The 21,000-nt window shown below is 44.6% G+C and overlaps 1 pseudogene; it reads left to right on the top strand.

Annotated features, from left to right (window-relative positions):
* Positions 1 to 11,974: 11,974 nt before the first annotated feature.
* Positions 11,975 to 12,075, top strand: LOC125613842 (annotated as a pseudogene).
* The last annotated feature ends 8,925 nt before the right edge of the window (positions 12,076 to 21,000 follow it).

The raw sequence follows: 21,000 nt of genomic DNA on the forward strand, positions 1-21,000 counted from the left end.
AAACACTTTCTTTGCTCTTCAGTGGGTATGGCAGAAAACAGGAACAATAAATTCTCTATGGTTTTATGTGTTGTATCTTTCATTGAAATGAGGCAGATTCAACTATATCATTGGATGTAGGATGGGTCCTACATCCAAAAATCACAGAGATGTGCTATGATTGGCAACCGTGGGCAGAAGGACAGGGTCATATTATGGCTGCTCTCATAAGTAAGGATGCACAGGCAGGAAGAGGAGGAAAAGTTCTCAGGAAAGTGGAGTGGGAGCAGGGTAGACCAGTGATTTATCCAGCATAAACGCAGTGACGTTGTGGACAGGAGAGCCACACTTGAATGCTTCTTGAAGACCGATCTTGAGCCCATGATGGTGGCTGTGGAAATTCACTGGCTATAAAACTGAGTGGCTCCTATGCCTATGAATGAGCTGAGCAGATCTCATGAGCAAAAACAAAATGAGAACAATTTTTTAATAAACTAAAGAATATGCCCTTTAGACTGTATTTTTTGCATACATAAGGAATATACCATTGAAACTATTATTGTAGGAAAGATTTGGAGAGCCTACTGATACCCTCTGATCTCAGAGAGAGAGAGAGAGCTGGACAATAAGACACTTTCTCGGAGAGTGGGAACTACAGTCTGAAGTCTCCCATTAGGAAATCCATTTTTTTTCTGGAGAAGAAACAATGATTTACTTATTTTTTTTAAATCTGAAAGTTATACTATGCTCTATGGCAGTGGTTCTCAAACTTAGTATCAGGAACATATAACACTGAACATTTCTTAAGGCCCACAAGGAGCATTTCTCTTTAACCTGGGTTATGTGTATGGCTATTTACCAAATTTGAAATTGAAACAATTCTTAAAGCATATTTACTTTACTAGTTCATTTAAAAATAGCAAAATTAAAACCATTCTATGTTAAAAACAAAATATTTTACAATTAGAATTTATTTTTGAAAACAAGGAAATATACAGGGAAGAATGGCTTCATTTTACATTTTTGCAAAACTCTTAACTGGCTAAAGAGGAGACAGCAGGATTCTCGAGTCTTGCCTCTGCATTCAATCAACTGTGATATGTAATTTTGTTTGGAGTAGAAGTGTGGTTGGGAAAAGGAGGAACATTAAAATGACCTTTTTAGAAAATTGTGGCTATTCTTTTAGGCTACATGAAAACTCAGCAGATGATAGTTTATGAAAGATCTGTTGCAATGTGAAATCTAAACCCATATCAATAAACTTTTCATATAGTTACATTAAAATTTCGCATTAATTGAACACTGAAATTATTTATTGGTACGTTAAAACCTCCCATTTTGAAAGAACATTTTACCCATCATCCTGCATTGATCAGTTGGAAAATATTGGCTAGGTCATTTATGTAGATCTTCTAAAGGCTGAAACATTTCTTTGTGCAATATCAAAAAAAAATTAAAAACCATAAAACATAACCCCTGATCTCATGGCCAAAGTACTTCAGCATCAGAACACAGTCAGACTCTGAAGGTCAAGAGTTAATTTCCCACAGTTCTCATTTTTGCTTGAAAGCACAAGCATTATCATTGGTAACAAATACTGTCAGTCATTTCCCTTAAGGTGACATACTCATTTCACTATTTTCCAGAAAATGTCTTCCAGAAGCCTAAGGCTGTAAGTGATTCACTTAAGTAAAAATGGTGTTCCGTGAAAAAAGTGGCTAGTTCATCCCATGACTCAAACACCTGCATGATTACTTCTCCTCCAGATGAGCATGACATGGCAGTGTGAGCACTTCATGTGCTCTTCCCATTTCCTTGCACAGAAAGCATGTTTTGAAGGCTCAAGAATTGCAATTCAATAAAATGAATGATTTTTCTGGTTCATCCAAGAAATTCTTAATTTCCCCAGACACCCTTTCTCTGCTGGTTAAGAATGCAATGAGCCCTTGGGCAGTGGGAGCAGGGGTCACTGCCTTGTTCCTGCTCAGGTACCAGTATTCTTGCTCGCCCCCCCTCCCCATAGCCTCTGATCTCTGATGGGCAACTCAGAAAAGATCTTTAAAAGGTTGGATGACTGCCTTCTCTCCATTAGTTTCAGAGAGTAAGGGATCTACCACTGAAGAATAAGCTAGTAACTGTCAGTCTTTGAAGCAATCTTTATTATTTCAGTATTTGAAATTGCCCAAGACTTGTTTCTCCTGCTGGTGTCAATAGCACAGCCAAACCCCCTTTGGCTTTTGTACAGCTACATTCAGGGTGGGGGATGCTTGGAAGTTTCCTCCCTCTGATTTTTGATGCTATTCTGCTGGCACATTCTGGGATGGTCTTGGAAACCAAAGCAAGGAAGAAAAGCAGGAGACCAAGCATTGTTGGGGCTTCCATCAGGGACAACACCCTGAGCCCTGATCAGCAATGGACAGTTGTGTCAGGCCTGGAGAACTCTGTGGAGGAAACCCAGAAAAGGGGGCCTTCTCTTAGGAAGGAGGAGAGAAAGGTCAGACATTGTGGGTAAATGACACAATGCACATTTTCTCAGAACTAAACACCTTCAGTTTTATCTCTGTTTGGTTTGTCCAACGTCGGCACATTTAAATACCTTGCAGGTGGCTGCTCTGAATCATGTAACCCAAGGGGTCCCCAGATCATCCCAACAAACAGCAAATGAAATGATCTCTAAAAAACTGTGAGGGACTTCCCAGAGCCCAGACGAGATGAGTTCCTTCCAACTCAACTTCAGACCTTGTCCTCCAGGGAGACAGACAAGGAGGAGAGGTCACAGAAAGCAGGACCCAAGCTCTGACATCTCCTAAATGTTCACTTTTGTCACTTAAGTATGTTTTGGCTTGTACATAAGGGAGGGAGAGGTGCTGAGGACAAAGCACACGTAGATATGGAATTACTCATTCATCCCTTAAACAAAACCATTCTGACCATATACTAGTTATTTTACTCTAGCAGAGTAAAGAGGCAAGAAAAGCAAAACTTGCCAGAGATCTAAAAGCTCTACATGCCCCAATCTACGTTGGGGCACTAAAGCAGAAAAGAGCAGGGACCAATTCCAGCCTGGAGAGGGCAGGAGAACCTTCCATGGGTTGGTAAATAACAGCGAAGTCTGGACAGGGAGTTGAAGGAACCATACTCACAAAGTCCTAGACATGGGGATGACATCTGGGTTGAGGGGATCCTGAGTGCTCACTGTGGCCAAAGTCAGGAATGGAAATGTGCAGAAACTCTAGTGTAGCTTTATGGTCTTTAAATAACACTACCCTGGTGTTCCAGGCAAGCATCTTTCCACTGCAGGGAACTGAGTGCCATTTGAGGACACTCTGCAGTTGAGGAGAAAGAAGGGAAGAGGAGAGAAGCCATAGCACAAGGCATAAGGCAGAGTGACACGGCAAGAACTGTCCCCAGGGGAGTAACACCAGAGCTCAGTCATTGTATCCACCTCCTCAGTTCCTGGAAGCACAAGATGGAGGTTGACTCATCAGAGGGAGACAGAATACCAAGCTCTAGAAGGTGCATGAAGTCAGAGCACGACACACAGAGAGGCTGACTTAACTGTGGGTCCCCAGAGTCCCTGAGTCATGACTCCTCAAGTATCCCCTCATGAGGGACCCTGTAAGCCAAGATCCAGGAACAGGGACGTGATGAGCTAGCAGGAGTACGGACAGCTGGAGTCACGCCAGCATGAAAGGGCAGGTGTCAGGTCAGCTGCTGCACAGGTGCAAAGTGCCAGAGAGCCACTTCATTTAGGGTCTCAATGACCAAATTGGGCTCTCTGTTCCATGTTGCCCATGGAAATCTGCTGTTGGACAAATGGAGTATTAATTCAGTGTGTGTGTGTGTGTGTGTGTGTGTGTGTGTTGGAGGTGACCTCAGCATGTTGGGCTCCTGCTTGGGTGGACTGCTGTTTGTGGGGTACTTCAGAGAGGATCTCTATACACTCAGAGATTTTTTAAAAAATGAGGCATTGAGAGACATGGGAAGAGAAGAAGCAGAAAGAGGCAGACAATTAAAAGTGAAACAGCATCAGACATGTACTTTACCTACTTTTTATATTTGTTCTTTTTATACATGACAGTAGAGTATATTTGACACACTTATACAAACATGGAGTACATCTTATTCTAATTACCATCCCAGTCTTATGGTTGTACATGATGTGGAGATTCGCTGTGGGGTATTTATATATGTACATAGGAAAGTCAAGTCTGATTCATTCCATCGTCTTTCCTAGTTTCCTCTTTCCCCTACTTTTCCGGAGCCTTTAGATTTGGTTTTGGACAAAGACAAGCATCACTCTGTTCTCAAAGGGCAAATAAGTCATGGAACACTAAGAGTCCTGTTTCAAACTTGAGGTTTTTTGATCTTGAAAATTTATGCTTTCTTAAGGCCTTGAAATCTCTATCATCACTGTGAGACTTCTCTTGGAAGAGTAATCCCCAGTAATGGGACCCTAAAGAAGCCTGTGGAAGTGGTTTGGGGAATCCAGTGGGGCTCCACAAGGCAGACGAGTCTTGGTGGGAGGTGGGCTGGTCATGAGCCCTCTGGGCTGGGGTGCAGGTAGGTGGTGTCCAAGAACATGAGGCATGAGAAGGCATCTTGAAAGAGCCCAGGTCCAACCCTAGCTGGAGTGTTTGCAACACTTGTGATTCTGAGCATGTCCACATCAAAATGATAATGATACCCACCTGTCACTCTGCCGTTTTAAAGGATACTTATCTATGTTTGCTTTTATCTAGCTAATCTATCTATTTATTTTGCAGAGCTGGGATGGAACCCAGGACCTTGTACATCCTAAGAAAGTGTTCTACCACTGAGCTACACACCCCCAGACCTATGTTTATTTTTTGAAATTCCCAATGCTGTTATACCCCAACCCTGAAGTTAACAATTTCTTAGTCTTCCCACTTAACAATGAGAAAATAGGCCCACAGAAGGGCAAGTGGTATCGTTTATCAATATTTCTTAACCTTTCATAAAAACTGTGTTCAAGATACGTTTCTTTATGCTTTCTTCATGAATTCTAATTTCCTTTTAGGATTTAGTGGCAGAGAATAACTCACATAATCAGAATTATATAACTTGACTTTATTTTCTCTTTTTGGTCTTGGCAATCAGAAAACTAGGGGATATATTTAGTTCTTAATCTTAATAGCTGTGTTTTGTCATTTTGCACTCTGCTTCGACCAGGAAGGAATATCAGAAGTAGAGGGCATAGTCTGGGCCCTTTAGTAGTTACAAATTGGCAGGTCAGCAAAGAGGTGACTGGAGACCCATTCAGGGGGATGTCAAGTCGGGACATACCTAGCCTAGGCAGCCTGGTTCGTCTTCTAGGTGTTTGGACTGGGGCTTCCAGTGACCCACTATCTCCACAGGCTTCCTGAAGCAGAGGTGGTCTATAAGCATAGCTAGTGCAGCAATGCCCAGAAGTCTGGCCTTTTGAAAACACATATCGGAAAGAAATCCAAAGAACAGAGAGAAGGTCTTGAAGAGGCACCACTGTGGTTCAGGGCCAGTCAAGGAGTGGACTCTCCCAGCCAACAAGGACTTCCCTTCCTTCACTCTCCCAGACAGCTTCTAGGGCTGCAGTCCATAGGTGACATCTCCAGCTCACCAAGAAAGGCCAAACCAGAAAGAGGGAAGTCAGGGCATATGAGTGGGCTGGGGTCGCTCGAGAGGCCAGAACCTTTCTTCTGCAGTAGCTTCTGCTTGTTGGGATTTGGAGATTCCAAAGTTTTGCTTCATTTCAGTCCTGCTGCCCTTCCAGTATCCCAAAGATCACAGATATGTCTCTGCTCCTCATGGTACGCCAGGCCACCTGCCTTCCCAGGTGGGAAAATAACCATGGGACCATTCTGGAGCCTCGGATTCCCTGAAACTAGTTCTCAAAGGAAAGCTGTTGAAAGCTAGTGAAGCCCAGCGTTGATTTATGGATTCGTTTTCGGTATCCGGTACGGTTATTTTGTGAAATGATAGCAGTATCGATTCCAGAAGATTTTCTCTTTTCTGAATCCCAGGGCTAGATGCATAAATGGAGCCTCAGAGAGAGTAACAGCACTTCACGATTCATCGATTTGACTGGTCTGGGCCTCCCCATGGATATAACTGACCAACACAGAGGCTGGGATCTTTGAGGGTAGGTTTTGAGGGTTGGGGTCTTTGTTGCCTGGTTCATGAATCTCATTTCTCCAGGTGAGAGCTGCCTGTGAAGTAGGCCACCACTCCAAAGAGTCAAAGGCTCGAGACAGGGTCACTGGGAATCTATTCACTGTCGCCGTGGGGGAAACTCACAGCCACTATGAGGAATGGATTTGGGAGCCTCCTTCCAAGTGCATTTCCTGTCCCATTCTAGTCAGGTCTCAAGACAGGAAAGGAAGGACTATGTTCAGGATTGAAAATGACAGCAAGACTGAGTGAGCAGGTTCAGAGATGGATGAATGAGTGAGAGTGGGAGGTAAGGAGAGAGAGGAAAGAGAGAAGAGGAGATGAGGGAAGAAGAGATAGAGACACAAAGGAGATAAGAGGAGGGAGAAAAAATCCTATTAATTCAGAATGAGCCTGTCAAGAAAAAGCAAGCTTTGATTTAGAACACAATTGAATTATCTGCCAGTCCTGGCATTAGCTTGAGACTAGGATTCTTTGTGATGGAGTTTGGCAGGGGAGTTTCGTGTTTTGATTTGCCTTTTAAAAAGACAGCTCAGGCCTCAGGATGCATACAGGGTTGTTGAGGAACTGGCCAGAAGTAGGAGGTCAGTTGGAAGTGGCTTCGGTCATCTAGGCAAGAAATGATGGTGGTTTTGCCCAAGGTGGAAAAGGAAAGAAATAGATGAATGGGGGTTTCGTTTGAGTACAGCAGGCAAGACTTGGCCATGGAGGGACTGTGGGGAGGGAAGGGCTAAGAGATGGTCCCCAGATCATGGATGGAAGTGTCATTTCCTGAGAGTGGCAGATTGAAGGACTGAGGAAGACAGAGATGCTTCCCTCCTGACCCTGGAAGTCCACAGGGTTTCCTCAAAGGCAGCTGGAATTGCACCCATTCCTGCAGACTGTAATATAGACGGTGCACTGCTCTCTGGCCACTACACCCAGCTGCTAGCAGGTGTGGGCTGAGTGACATTGAAGTGCACCATCCTGCCAACGCCAGGGCTTCACATCCTGCCAACAAAGAAGCCCACAAATTATCGACATGGCTGGAGAAGCTGAATGAGACTGACCCTTGGAAAGATACATTAATATCCCTGTGGTGGCCTCCAGACACTTGGGAGAAAAAATCCTGAATCATTGGAAGGGCCTATTATGGGACCACGATTTTGATCAATTATTTGCATAACTTACTTTTTAAAACGTGGGCAGCCACATCCTATTGACCAACCTGTTGCTTACCCTGTTGCATCCTAGAGTCAAAATTCCAAATTCAGAAGTGGCATCAGAGGCCACTCAATCCACATACCTCTCCACCATATCCCCTTGAAGCATCCTACCAGGGATGGCCATTCTCATCCAGTCTCTCCAGGCTCACACATGCGCTCCGGGCAACATGACCTAATCACAGCACAAAATAATTATCTAGTGCATGCATTCCAAATGCTGTAACCACAGCTCATGGGAAATACACGTTCATGCCATCCCACCACATGCAACTCCCCTGAGACAATGTTCACCCTTGCTGTGTGTATTGCACTCTAGTATTTTCTAGTCTGTTTCAATGCAAAGATTGGTATTTCAACCAGTTTTTTATTTGTGTTTTGTTTTTAAGCAAACATAGAAAATTTTGTTTTTGCTCTTTTGTTTCTTGGGGAATGACTATATCACACAGAAGAGTTGTCAATGTCATTGCCACTATGCCTTGGAGGCTACTCTCAATGATATAGAATTGTAATAAAACACTGTGGCTACAGTTGCTTTATGCTGGTTGTTGACACTATATTGGAGGAAAAGTTTCTTAAAATAAAAAGGATAAAAACAAAAAGTCATGTCAATACTTGGTCAGGACAACCTCTTGATTTCCTAATTGTTTCATTCTTGATGCAAAGCAGTCATCTTTATAAAGAAAAGAGTTTTATGACTCTCCACGTTCCCCTGCACTGATGGCCACCGAAGGGAACAGAGCCAATTGTTGTGAGGATGCAGGAGAGGCAGAGAGAATTAGGGACCCCTGGGAGAGTCACCTTGTCTTTGTATCAACTTGAAATTACACCCCAATAAAGCTGGAAAACTTCTTAACTAAAATAAATAAAAGGAAAGAAAGAACAGAGCAAGCGAGGGAGGGAGGAACTAAGAAAGGATGGAAAAGAGAAAAAAAAAAGAAACTAAACTCAATCAAAATCTCATCCCCTAGAGAAAACCATTAATAACATTGTGGTGTATATCTGTCAGTTAATTCCTCAAAGTGCTTCTGATCTCAGGCACACAAGGTTTTCAAGATTGTTTCTTGTTCTTTGAGCTCAATAAGATTCTCCTCGCCTTCTCTCTGGCCTAAGGGGCTTCCCTTGAATTCTGGTTTTACAGCCTTTTTGCAAAGGTGCTTGTTCTCATTATGACTCCTTATGGCATACACAGACATTTAAAACCTCTCTGCCTCTCTTCCAGCTCAGCCTTGGTCAACTAATTGCTGTAGCGCACACAGAGCACAACTACCCGACCACCAATAACTCCTATTCAGAACGTAGAGCGTAATTAACTGACCACTAAGTTCTGCTTTTGTTTTTGTTTCATAGGCTTCTAGAATTCAGAATTTCCTAAGGGTAGTATTGGATGCACGTTAATGTTATGCCCCCCAAGACCTATAGCAATATCAGGCACATAGTAGGCCTCACTAAATGTTTGTGGAATTGAACCGAAGAATGTTAAGTTCATTACTGGGTCTATCTCAAAAACATTCTGGGACCACTTATTGACAACTTGAAACCCAGGCAATAGGGCTTTCAGAATGCAAGAGTCAAGCTAGAGTGAATAATGCCCCTCTCCAAATAAATAAATAAATAAATAAAGGAGGGTCCAATCCTGTCTATTTGGTTGACCACTAAAAAAGCCATTATACTTCCTGAAGGGACATCCCAAATTCTCTGATCACAAGATGGCAGAAGACCCCTGCATGCCCTGCAGAGAAACAGTGGTGGGCATATTCACATCCTAACTCTCATGGAATCTGGCGTGTCAGCAGGGAATTGGAAAGAGATTCTCACACAACTGCCCTTGTTCTATAAACATTGTCTAGGAGTTTGTCTTCCTTCTTGCAACAGAAGACAGAACACTCTCCTAGTTTACATCTTGTCTTTAGTCTCCTTCAGCCTGCGATAGTCTTTGTGTCTTTTAGCTTGGATTTCCAGGCAATACCATTTGTTTTGGGCTTCAGGGGCATATCTGCTGTTGGATCAATCCCAAGGGAAGTCATTAGTACTTCTCTAGGTGAATGTTGCTTCTAATTGCAAAAATTGGCAGTGAGGGACCTGGTTATTAGTTACTAGTATATCCTGCCCCATGGAATCTTTCTATAATTGATTAAAGGAAATGCAAGATCTTTTCAAGATGTGTGTGTGTGTGTGTGTGTGTGTGTGTTTTCCAAATGATTGCTATCACTCATTCTAGAGATTTTTGCAGGAGTAGCAGATTCTGTTGGGAGATATGTCATTGGATGTCTTCCATGTGCTAGCAGCTAGTACCTGCTAGTCCTTCCCAGAAGGTCACCCTCAGGGGCATCAGGAGCCCCCTTTGTCTTAGTGCACGGGGGCAGGAAGTGGGGAGAGAGCCTAAGTCAATGTCTATTAAGTATGGCAGTAAAATCATTGCAGCTGCCTTGCCCCACAATCGGGATAGTCTGAGGTATAACCTGTACCAGGTTTAAAGCCAAGCTGCAGGCCTCTGATTTTACCTACCCTTGCTTGGTCTTCCCTTCTCATCCCATTTCCTCACTCTCCTGTCAATATTCCTGATGAACCCCTCACATGAATTCTCATCTTAAAATGTCCTTCTGAGAATCCAGCCTGACATGACCGGCCATATGGAATACCCAAAAACTCGGTGGTGACCTGCAGACCATATTCCACCACCTGCATATTTTGTTGGTCACTGGGGATCAGCTGGCTGCTATGATTTGGATGGAATTTATCCCCCAAGGGTTCATGTGTTAGAAGCTTGTTTCCCAGTGTGGTGATGTTAAGAGGTGGTAGGACCTTTTAAGAGGGGGAGCCTAGTAGAAAGTTCTTAGGTCTTTGGGGGTGTGTCTTCACAAGGATTAAGGGACCCCTGAGTTTTTATATGAGGGTTATTCTAAAAGAACAAGTCTGGTCATTCTCCTGCCTCTTTGGCTTCCCATTTGGTAATATGATCTCTCTCTCTTTTGCACATACTCTTGTCACAGTGATTCTGTCTGCTATGAGGACTTTGCCAGAGCTGAGCTTGTGCCAGTGTTATGTTCTTGAAGCACCAGAACCATGACCTAAATCAACATCTTTTCTTTATAAAGTTACCTAGCTTTAGGTATTTTGTTATAGTAACAGAAAATGGTTACTAATGGTTTTACATTTTATTTAAATTGTTTTTTTCTATTATTATTATTCATTAATATTATTTGTTGAAATAAAGGATTCAGAACATAGAGTACAGATTTGAGAGATACATGAGGAAAACAGGCAAGTTTTCCTGCCCCTGAAATTCAGAAAGTATCCTCAGGCAAGGAGTGGTTAAGAGAGGCAGAGGGAAAGCAGTAAAAGAGAGAGGTCATGGACCTCAGATGGGGGATCCAGACCCAAATATAAATAGTTATGACTGACAGCAGTGGAGGCAGCACCCAGCACAGGCTGTCCCCCAATGGGGGTGATGACCTAATAGTCCTCTGGGAGTTGAGGCAGAGCTTGCCATCTAACCAGGGAGCACATCCTGCCTGAATGATACTGAGGATCAGTGCTGGCTGGTCTTTCCTGGGCCTCTAGGGTGCCCCCAGTGGCGGACAGTGGAACTGACATCTGGCAGAACCCCCTGACTTTGTTGTTCCTATCTGACTTGCCCCATGGCCACCCCTCTATTTTCAAGAACACTCACAGACCCTGTTCGGTGACATCCTATTTACCTGGAGGAGTGATGGGGAAGAAAAGCACAGCTTCTGCCATGGGAAGGCAGAACGGGAAAAGCCCAAGCTCTCCTCCCTCCCCCACTGTGAGCCTGGTACCCCACTCCTCTCACCACCACCCTTCCTTCCTATAGCTGCAGAGTCCTTCCATCTGATGGCCAACGCCAACCTGATCCTTGGTCAGCTCTGCTTAGGAAATAAGTCCACCTACAAACATCTCAACAAGTGACCTTTTCTACCCAGAAAAATCTGGGTGGTTTTTTTTTTTTTCATTTCTTAGCACAAGGCTAACCAGTTGCTCATGGGGGAACCTGGGTGTGGGAGGCCTTGACACCTGGTGCATGATGGAATGCAACCCTGCACACCTGGTCTCTGCACATTTGAGGGAGGGTTGGAAGAAATCCAGTCTTTGCTGGGGATTCCACTCTGTTGGGAGAAGGTATTTTAAAACCTATCGACAGGGAGAGCAAACTACAGCCAGGCTTCCGGTGTAACTGGAAAGGAAGCTGTCCTTACTCACATCAGCCCAGATGGGGAGGTTCCGTCATTTTGTGGTTTGAACAATGCTCATATCTGGCCCGTGTCCCAACATGATTAGGGGGTGTGGTCTTGTTTTCATTTTTGATCCATCATTCTTACAGAGTGGGCTTGTTTGCTGTTGATGGTCCATGGAAGTCTTCATATTGAGAGAAGAGCATCAAGACCTACCTGCGAGCCAAAGCCTGGTGGGCAGCACCTGTCCATCTCAGGAGGAAGGGGCTCTTTTCCTCTCTCTCTTCAGTGCCTGTTTCCTGGGAGTCCCAGACTAGCTAGGAGGCAGGAAGCACTCTTTCTTTGCAGAGATGGAAGATTTCTCCCAGGGAATTTTTCCTAGAAGGCACATCTGGTACCCACACACAGGGTGAATTCTTTTTGGAAAGTAGTTTGGAATATCAACCAACAGCATTTCAATTGGAACAACACAGAGATGAGCATGGCCCCTGTGCAAAGATGACACACAAATTCGTGAAACATTCCATGTTTTATCAAACAAACAACAACAAAAAAAATAAACCCTGGATCCATTAAATCCACCCCTGGGAATGTCTCCTAAGGAAATTTCCAAAATACCTTAAAGGGCCATATGCACAAAGATGTTCACTGTGGAACTGTTTAAAAAAAAAATTTTAAGTTGGTAAATTAAATTCCCAATCACTAATTAGGGAATTAGATATGTACATTGTTGTGCAAAATGGGACTGAGTGTTATTAGGAGACAATTGTCAAGCTCATGAAAAGTGCCCATCATCTTACATAGACACTTGGTTGATTTTTTAACAGTACAGTAACTTTACCAAATCAAATTAATTCATTCTTTTGTAAATACCCAGCACCTAAGGGATTGTGTCATGATTTTTTAAATGTATAAATCAAATGTGTAATGGTAGTGCAAGTCAACCCAATTTCTGTGAGCCTGCTGGTAGGAAGCGGGCTGATAAAGGGAATTTTGATTATTCCTACTGCTTCTAGAATGAACAACATGAATGTACTACCTCTCACTCCTCTACTGATTTCTCTGGTTCCCTGAGTCTGAAGATAGCACACAGTTCAGTGTTGAATAAGACTCAATTTTCTCATCTGAGAACAGGGATAGCACCAACCTCACTGGATCCTGGTGAGGGATTGTGCTAGGCAACTTTCAGTCACTATAATAAAATACCCGAGAAAAATCACCTTATAAAGACAAAAATCTTGTTTTGGTTCATAGCTTTAGAGGTCCTAATTCATGATTGGCTGGCCCCATTGCTTTTGGGCCTACGGTAAGGGAGTCAATTGTGGCAGGAATATGTGGAGGAACAAAACGACTTACCTCATGGCTAGAAAGCAAAAGATAATGAAGAAGGGACTGGGGTTCCAGTATCCCCTTTGAGGACATTCCCCCATGATCTAAAGACCCCTGCCCCCGCACTTGGACCCATCTCTCAAAGATTCCATCACCTCCCAATAGCACCACCCAGGGGACCTTTAACATGTGGGCCTGTGGGGAACATTCAAGATTCACACCATAGCAAGGATACATAAAACATGGGGACTTGACACAACTCGGTCAACTGGGCATCCCATCATAACTCCATCAGAGGAAAAAGGCCTTCTGCTGTGACTCCCAGGAGGGAAGGAGACCTGTGGTCATGCACCAGGCAAGGTGGTCTGGGACGGTTGGTTGAAAAGTGTTTACTGCTTGAAAACTCCTCTGACTATTGCTTGGGCCCGCTCAAATATCCTCAATTGCTTGACTAAGCCCAAAGCTGGAAATGAGCCGTGGCTTTGTTAGGGGCCCAGGCTCTCAGCACTTCAGACCAATGATGTCATTTTAATTTATCCAATAAAGCACAATTTTCTCATTCAATCCAGCTATCACCTGCTTTGTATATTAAGTTCCAATACATACTGGGGTATATTTCTAGCCCGTTTATTCTGTTCTAGCATTCCTTTCCTATTGCCATACTGTTCTGACAATAGGAGCCTTGAAGTGTGTTTGACCATCAACAAGGTGAGTGCAATCTGACTATTCTTCATTTTCAGATTATTTTAACTCATCTCTCATGATCATAACTCCCATCTCTCCATCCCCTTAACGTCCTTCTTTATGAACTTGAAGCTCCTTGTGCTGTACAGATTAGCCTCGGCAGGCCTGGAATTGGCCTGAGCTATTTTACTGAAATAAGAGATGAATCTTTCTGGCATGGTCCCCAGTCAGCGTATGAAATGTTCTGACTAATAAATGTTGCTTTGTAACCATGATCCACAGATGTCCCTTCTGCTTCATGTTTCATAGATCAAATCAAATTATGTGGTCATGTTGACTCCAAAAGGGTGGAATGTAATCCCCTGGGGGAGGGCAATGGGGGGGCTGGGGAGTACTAATACACTTGTTGTCTCAGTCCTGAGGCTGCCATAACAAAATGCTACAGACTAGGTGGCTTAAACAACAGAAATGTATTTTCTCACAGTTCTAGAGTCCAAGAGGAAGTTGTTGGGTTTATTGGTTTATGATGAGGCCTCTCTTCCTGGCTTGATGACAGCTACCTTCTCCCTGTGACCTAGATGGCCTTTCCTCTGCATCCGTATGCAGAAAGATTTCTCTTTTCTCCTCCTCTTCTAATAGAGACACCAATCCTATCAGATCAGGGGGTCCCTGAGGACCTCATTTAACCCTAATCACCCACTAAAAGCCCTATTCCAATCATAGTCAGTCACATAGTGGGTTAAGGACGTGGCCTATGAATTCAGAGGGGTGTGATTTAGCTTGAATCACCTGTAGAGGGTGCTATGGGGCATTGCCCAGACCACCCTGCAGGACTGGGACCCTGGCCAGAAGGAAAGCTTCATCAAATGCATTGCCTCACTCCTGGGGTCTCTTGCTTCCCCTGAGACAACCCCAAGGCTCACAAGCCGGATGGGCTGAGGTCTCCGTGGCAGCTGCTTCGCAGCCCAGCCCCTCCCCCTGCTCACTGCTGCTTCCCTCCCACTTCTCATCACCAAGGCTGATCCTAATAAACACTCAGTAAGTTTTCCACGAGCTGATCTCCAACTCGGAGTCTAGCTCCTGGGAGCCCAGCCAAGTCCACTTGACACCAAGGCGACTAGCCATTTCTAACTCTGGGTACTTTTGTCCTGCCTGGGCTGCGTCTCACCTTTCTGGGAACCAGACTTCTCTTTCTGGGTGGAATTATCATAACTCATATCTCTCCATCCCACAAGATGCACACATGTCAGTGCCTCTGACTGGGAACTTTATAACTACTAAACTATTTAGGCCATGGAATTGCAAGCCTTGTACTATAACTTCAGCCTTTGTAAGGAACAATTACAAATTAGCGGTACAGTTTTTCTCCTCCTTTTCTTCCATGCAAGGCCTAGGGAACCTGAGACCTATTGCAGCCCTCCTGTGCTATCCTTCAGAACAAGCAGTCGGCTCTGTCCCTGGGGTGACCTGGAAACCTGGGGCAGCCCATTCTCACATCTAGGTCTGGTTGATCATTGTACATGAAGGACCATAAACTCATGGCAAGTATCAAGTGGTTAAGTACATAGCAGCAATCTTAAAATCCAACATAATTGCCTGAGGTTTTCTGTCTTTGAGTAGGAGACTGACTTCTCCTACCCTCCGCCCCCTCAAAAAGAAAACTGTAAATTACATTGTGATTCATCTTTGAAATACTTGGAAACTTCAAGTATAATTGCTAAATAATGGGCTGGAATGTGCAATTAAAGTGCCAGATTTGCCTCTACCTTGTCCCCTCTGTTACCTTCTTGGGAGCCTGTGCAAAAAAAAAAAAAAAAATGATTTGAAGTATAGTGGGGGCAGAGGTGCCGGGCAGAGAATAGAATGGGGAGGAGAAAAGTAAAGAGAAGAAAGATTACCTTAAAGAGATTGTCACCTGTCACATAGACAGATGTATAGAGGGCTACGCCAGGAAGGGTAAAAACTGGGCCTCCTGCTATGTCTGACTCCATCTGGTCAGGTTTTGTTTAGTATTTTCTCACATGAATCTAAGATCCAAGAATTGGATGGATTTTGAGAATGTCACCTGGGAGGTAGGCTGGACTAGGGATCTCTGCGTCCCTCTTCGACTGCCCATGGAATAGGGAAACAGAAGATGGTCACTGTTCTGCCGTGTTCATGAAGATGGTATCTCCAAGGTCTGCTTCCTGGGGTAACTCAGAGACACAGTGAAATCTGATGCCCCAGAGCACTGCCCAGAACTCTCAGGACTAGAATAGATCTCCCCTGAAATACTGCCTGTTGGGTTTATCATTGAAATGTGTTATGCACCTGTCTGAAGTCAGAAGATTCACTGTATCTTGGAAGACCAAAGAGGAGTAATGACTTATAGTTACTGAGCTGACCTGTGCCCAACGTGCAGTTCTAAACTTTTGGTCATATTAAGCCACTTAATCCTCAGCACAACCCTGCAGATGAGAAAACTGAGGCATAGAGAAGTTATGTAACTTGCCAGAGTTTGCACCAACGATAAGAGTGTTTTATCAGGAGAGAAACCATTAAGCTTGAATGCACAGAGCCTTGTTTCCAAGCTCACAGACCTCTCTGCTGTGGCTTTAAGGACTTTTTTTGTGTGTTTTTTTTATTTGTTTATGTATTTTACTGTAATAGTTGTTTGCAAGCTATTTTATCTCCTTTGAGTGCACAATCACCCCTTCTAAACTACAAATAGCCAAGGAGAGCTTGGAGGTCACCAGCCTTTCACAATTCAGTATGTATTCATGACCTAGCTCACTGCCTGCAACCAACAATCTTTCTCTTGATGCCAGGTCTTGGGGAAGAGATGTGAATTTTGAAGTCGGGGACATATCTATTTGGGGAGAGATTACCGTGAAATGGGACTTGGCAAGGCTCTGAGAATCAAGGCTCTGGACTGCTGAGGCCATGCAGAAGTGCTGGGCGGCTGCAGAAAGAAGACCTGTTACTGCTGAGACGCATCCCAAGAAGGAGCGGGAGAGCAACAGAGAAAGCCTGTCTGCTTTACAAATGTTCAGGGAGCACCAGCCGCAGAAAGCCATCTCACAGTCAACCTCTGCACCTCCCCTGGTTGCTCCAGGCTGCTCTATGCTTCCATCTCATGTTCCATGACCTGGAGATTTGTTTGTATTAGGACTGGCAACCAAGGTTCAGTTATGCTCATACCTGTCTCTGCAGAGGATGCCGCCTTAACAAGTTTCTTATGGATGGATAGGTGGCCACATTCTGCACTGCGCTTCTACTCTGCTTCTCATGCCTGGCTCCCTCCACCTCTTAGTCCATACTGATTGGACCAGGCACCTGTGGCTGGTGCTATCCATGACCCTCTGCCTATTTTCAACTACATGAATTCTCAGCAGTTGCAACAGTCTCTAGCTCATGTACCTTCCTACCAATGGCACTGCCTTTTCTGTCTGTCTAAGGACTTCTTCAGGCACAAGGAGTTTGGTCAGATCATTGGATGTCTGTGGGGGAGGGAGGAGGCTGAATGGCCCTGAGGTCAACCACCAACCAGTTAGAGCCAGGAGCTGGTAGACAAAGGTTCCAGCCTCGCTCTCCTCAGGGGGAAAATTCTAAGGCAGCTTCCCCCCACTATGGCCTAAGGTCCCAGGGAGATGGGGTCCTGGGTGCTCATCAAGAGAAACTGCTTCTTAGCATTCTTTCATTAGATTTCCTCCTTTCTTGGCTTCTCTCATTGTTCCAGAAAATCCTGAGATAAGGGTTTGGGTGCAGTTGGTTTATTTTGGGGGAATCAAGGGATAACAAAGAGGAAGACCCCCAAGGGACGAATTTGTGAGCAAGTTCCTTCCAGGTGTATCCCAGAGAGAGATGGGGAAGCTGGGAGATTAATCTAACCACTCCCTTCCCAGGTTGGTTGAGAGGCCATAGATGGGAGTGTCCTATTCCTGGTACTTCCCAATCATGCTCTTTCTCTTATGAAACCTTTCAGGCAGGAAGAGTCAGAGAGCAGAAACTGTCTGCAGTAACCTCCAGGGTGGGCCTGCAGGGTATGGTGGGTGCCAGCAGAGTCTGATACACCCATGAGTTTATGAGGCCTTGAAACCAAAGCAAAGCAGATACCTGGAGATCAGAGACATTTCTTCATAACGTCAACCCCACGCTCTATTTTTTACTTCAAATAGTCCCATTTTTATCTCTAAATGTAGGCAGCAAAAATTTGTCCTGCATTCTTGGGCCTCTAGAAATGGAATAATTCCCTGCTCAGCTGATAAATATGCCCACTTAGCTCTACATTTCTTACAGTTTACAGGGGATCTGCGTCTTTGTTAGGTTGAAGGAAGGAAGGGGGTGGGTGGGGGACAAATGGAATACTTATTCCGGCATTAAAGATTATGATTGCGGGATATTGTACCATATCTTTTTCTGGTGAATTATTAATAAAGCCTGTTTTTGTTTAATGCCTGCTAATAATTTCTAAAAACAGATCTACAACTTCAGCTGTAAATGCATGTCCATGAATCACTCGACTGAAAACCCAATTGTATGGTTAGCAAAAAGCCTCTGACGGTGAAACAGCCCTCATCTTTCAACCTTCTCCTCTGGAATCCCTACAGAAGAGCAGGCAGGTCAGCATCGGACCTGGGAGGCAGGAGGGAGGGAAAGGTGAAATAAAGCTGTCCGGGTCTTCAACAACCTTGTTCAAGGAATAGCAAAGAGAATGAAAACCGGGCCTTAGGGCACTGAAAAAGGACTTTCTTCCTGCTGACTTTGAGTTGGGAAGGGAAAGGCAGCCCTACACGGCCTCCCTCAAGCGTCATTAGATGCCTGCCTTTTGCCTCCTACCAACCACATAGCACAGATATTAGGATCTCTAATTAGCATGGTATAAAACAGATTCAAGGGCTGTAGCTCAGTGGCAGAGTGCTTGCCTAGCATGAGTGAGGTACTGGGTTTCAATCCTCAGCACCTCTCCCTCCCTTATGTACAAGCCAAAACATACTTAAGTGACAAAAGTGAACATTTAGGAGATGTCAGAGCTTGGGTCCTGCTNAAAAAAAAAAAAAAAAAAAAAAAAAGGCATTCTGTCCTTCTATAACTACAAAAAAAAATTTAAAAAATAAAACAGATTTAAAGAAGCGTGATACCTGGCAACGCTAGGGTTTGAACACAGCTCAATATGTTGCTAAAACCTTGGTCCCCCAAGGACCCTTTACTACCGATCAAATGACTTTAAAGTTCATATGGGCTATATTTCCATGATGGAAAGGAATAAAAAAAAATACATGACACCCTGTTCTATAGGAGGGAATCTTGGGGGTAGATACAAAGCAATTGGCAATGTCTACTTTGAAAACCCCTTCAATTCTGATATCTGCCTCTTTAATTAAAGATCACTAACTTTCTGCTCAGGTCACTGACCTCATCCCAAAGGTGATTGGATTAGATTGCTCTCACATGTAATCATTCGTTCAGTGGATATTGGCTTAGTGACCACAGTGGCCAGATCCTACTGTGTCAGTCACTGAGGGCCCAGTGGGGATCCAAGCCTTGCTCACAGTCCACTGTAGGGATAAGCATGAATCAGATATAAAATTGCTGGTTTCTGTAATGCCTTGAGAGTTCATCTCAGGGAGTGAGACTCCCTGGAAGTGATGGTTGATCAGACAGTGAAGTCAGACTAACAAGGCAAGAGAAGAAGGAAGAACATTTCATGCAGAGGACCCAGCAAGGGCAAAGGTCCAGTGGTCTGCAGATGCAGAATGAAGACTCACAGGCTGCAGTGGGAAGAGCTGCATGGCAGGAGGGGGCTGGAGAAGGTGGAGGCCAGGCCTTTAAGGTCTCCAAGCCCATATTAAGGAGAGCAGAAGGAAGACAAGTGATAAAGCCTGAGGTGGAACATAATTCAGTTTGCATTCCTCTAATTGCAATGTGAAAACTATCACAGAGAGAATTGGAAGGGAGCCAGGCAGGACACAAGCTCACTAGCCCAGAAGTGGAAGCAAGCATCTAGGCCAAGATAAGAGCAGCTCAGGCTTATGTGTGTGGGTGATGGAGACAGAGAGCTAGCATCAACACAAGGAAGATTTAGGAGATCAAATCCTACAATCTCGGGGGTGGATTGGACGATGTCAGAGTTTCAGAAAGCGAGAAAAAAGTATCAAGGGTGTCTCTGACCTTTGCCACTGGATAACTAACATGCAATTCACTGAGACAGAAGAAAAGTCCAGCTATGGCTTTGGTGGGGGATGGGGGAATCAAATGTCCAGTTTGGGCTCTGAAATGCCTTTCAGATTTCCAAGGGCAAATTTCAAATAGGCAGGTGGAAAGATCTATGCTACACAAAACAGGGCGTACCATCCCCTTAGCAATGGAACTTAATGCTGTGTTTCTGAATGGGTACTAGGAGGAGAGGACGTTTTGAAGGACCTATGTCCTTCTCAGGCCAAATGGCCCCAAACTTTCAGAAAAGGCATCCCCAGAAAAGTAGGAGAGATCACAGAAGCAGGAAATGTTGTGGATTCCAAAGGAATATGTGTAGATGGTACAGATGGAGGTGGAAGTGGTCAACCACGTTCAGTGCTGTTGAAGGGTCAGTGTGTTGAGAATTGAGAAAGGGTCCCCTGGACTTTCTCCTGAGCAATGTGGAGTTCAGGAGAACAGTTTGTCCAGTGGAGGGGAGAAGCCAGATGGAAACGGACTGAGGTACCAGTGGGAGGGAGGAATGGGGATGGTGACCGTAGGCCTCACTTCCAATTGGTTTGATCATGAAGGAAGAAAATGGAAGGGAAGAGGAGTGTGGAAGGTGAAGCATTGGGTTTAAATGAAAGAACTATGATAGGGTTTCAAAACTCCTGGAACGCCCCCAGTGAAATGCCCTGGAGAGAGACGGGGGCCCCCAGCCCCATGATAGCCCCAACACCAGTGGATACCATCTGTCTGTGTGCTTCCCTCCCACAGGGAGTCCTCTGGCACTTGGACTGTTCACTTTTCTGTGTTGTGCACAAGGACTTGCAGAGGGGAGGGAGGGAGGGTGTCTAAGGGATGGCACTCAAGGTTAGTGGGGCAAGAGCGGGTGGGTAAGGGCCTCCAGTTCTGCATCCTCCAGTACGCTGATCCTAAGTTGGGCCCCACACAGCCTTCCAGAGGGCTCCCAAGGACTTGGACTCCCACCTGCCCCTAGTTTTATGTAGCTCATGAATTACTCATCATCTCTTCCCTGTCTGATCTCCCTTCCTTTCTGGCTGGGGTTGCCAAACAAGTGAATGTGCTCATTCAAGCCCATGTCTCGGGTTCTTCTTTAGGGGGAACCCAAATCAAGGTGTGGAAGGTAAATTTTTTAGGTAGGCAGGAGGGTCAGAACATCAGCTAGAAGAAGAGGGATCGTTTTCAGAAAGCAAGAGAGGGGATGCCAGCTTCTCTGGCATCAAGAGGTTAGGTGAGTCCTCTCTGAGGTACTCTCTAATGGAAGC

The sequence above is a fragment of the Marmota marmota genome, unplaced genomic scaffold (assembly GCF_001458135.2).
Source record: "Marmota marmota marmota unplaced genomic scaffold, marMar, whole genome shotgun sequence".
In the NCBI taxonomy this organism is placed as follows: Eukaryota; Metazoa; Chordata; class Mammalia; order Rodentia; family Sciuridae; genus Marmota; species Marmota marmota.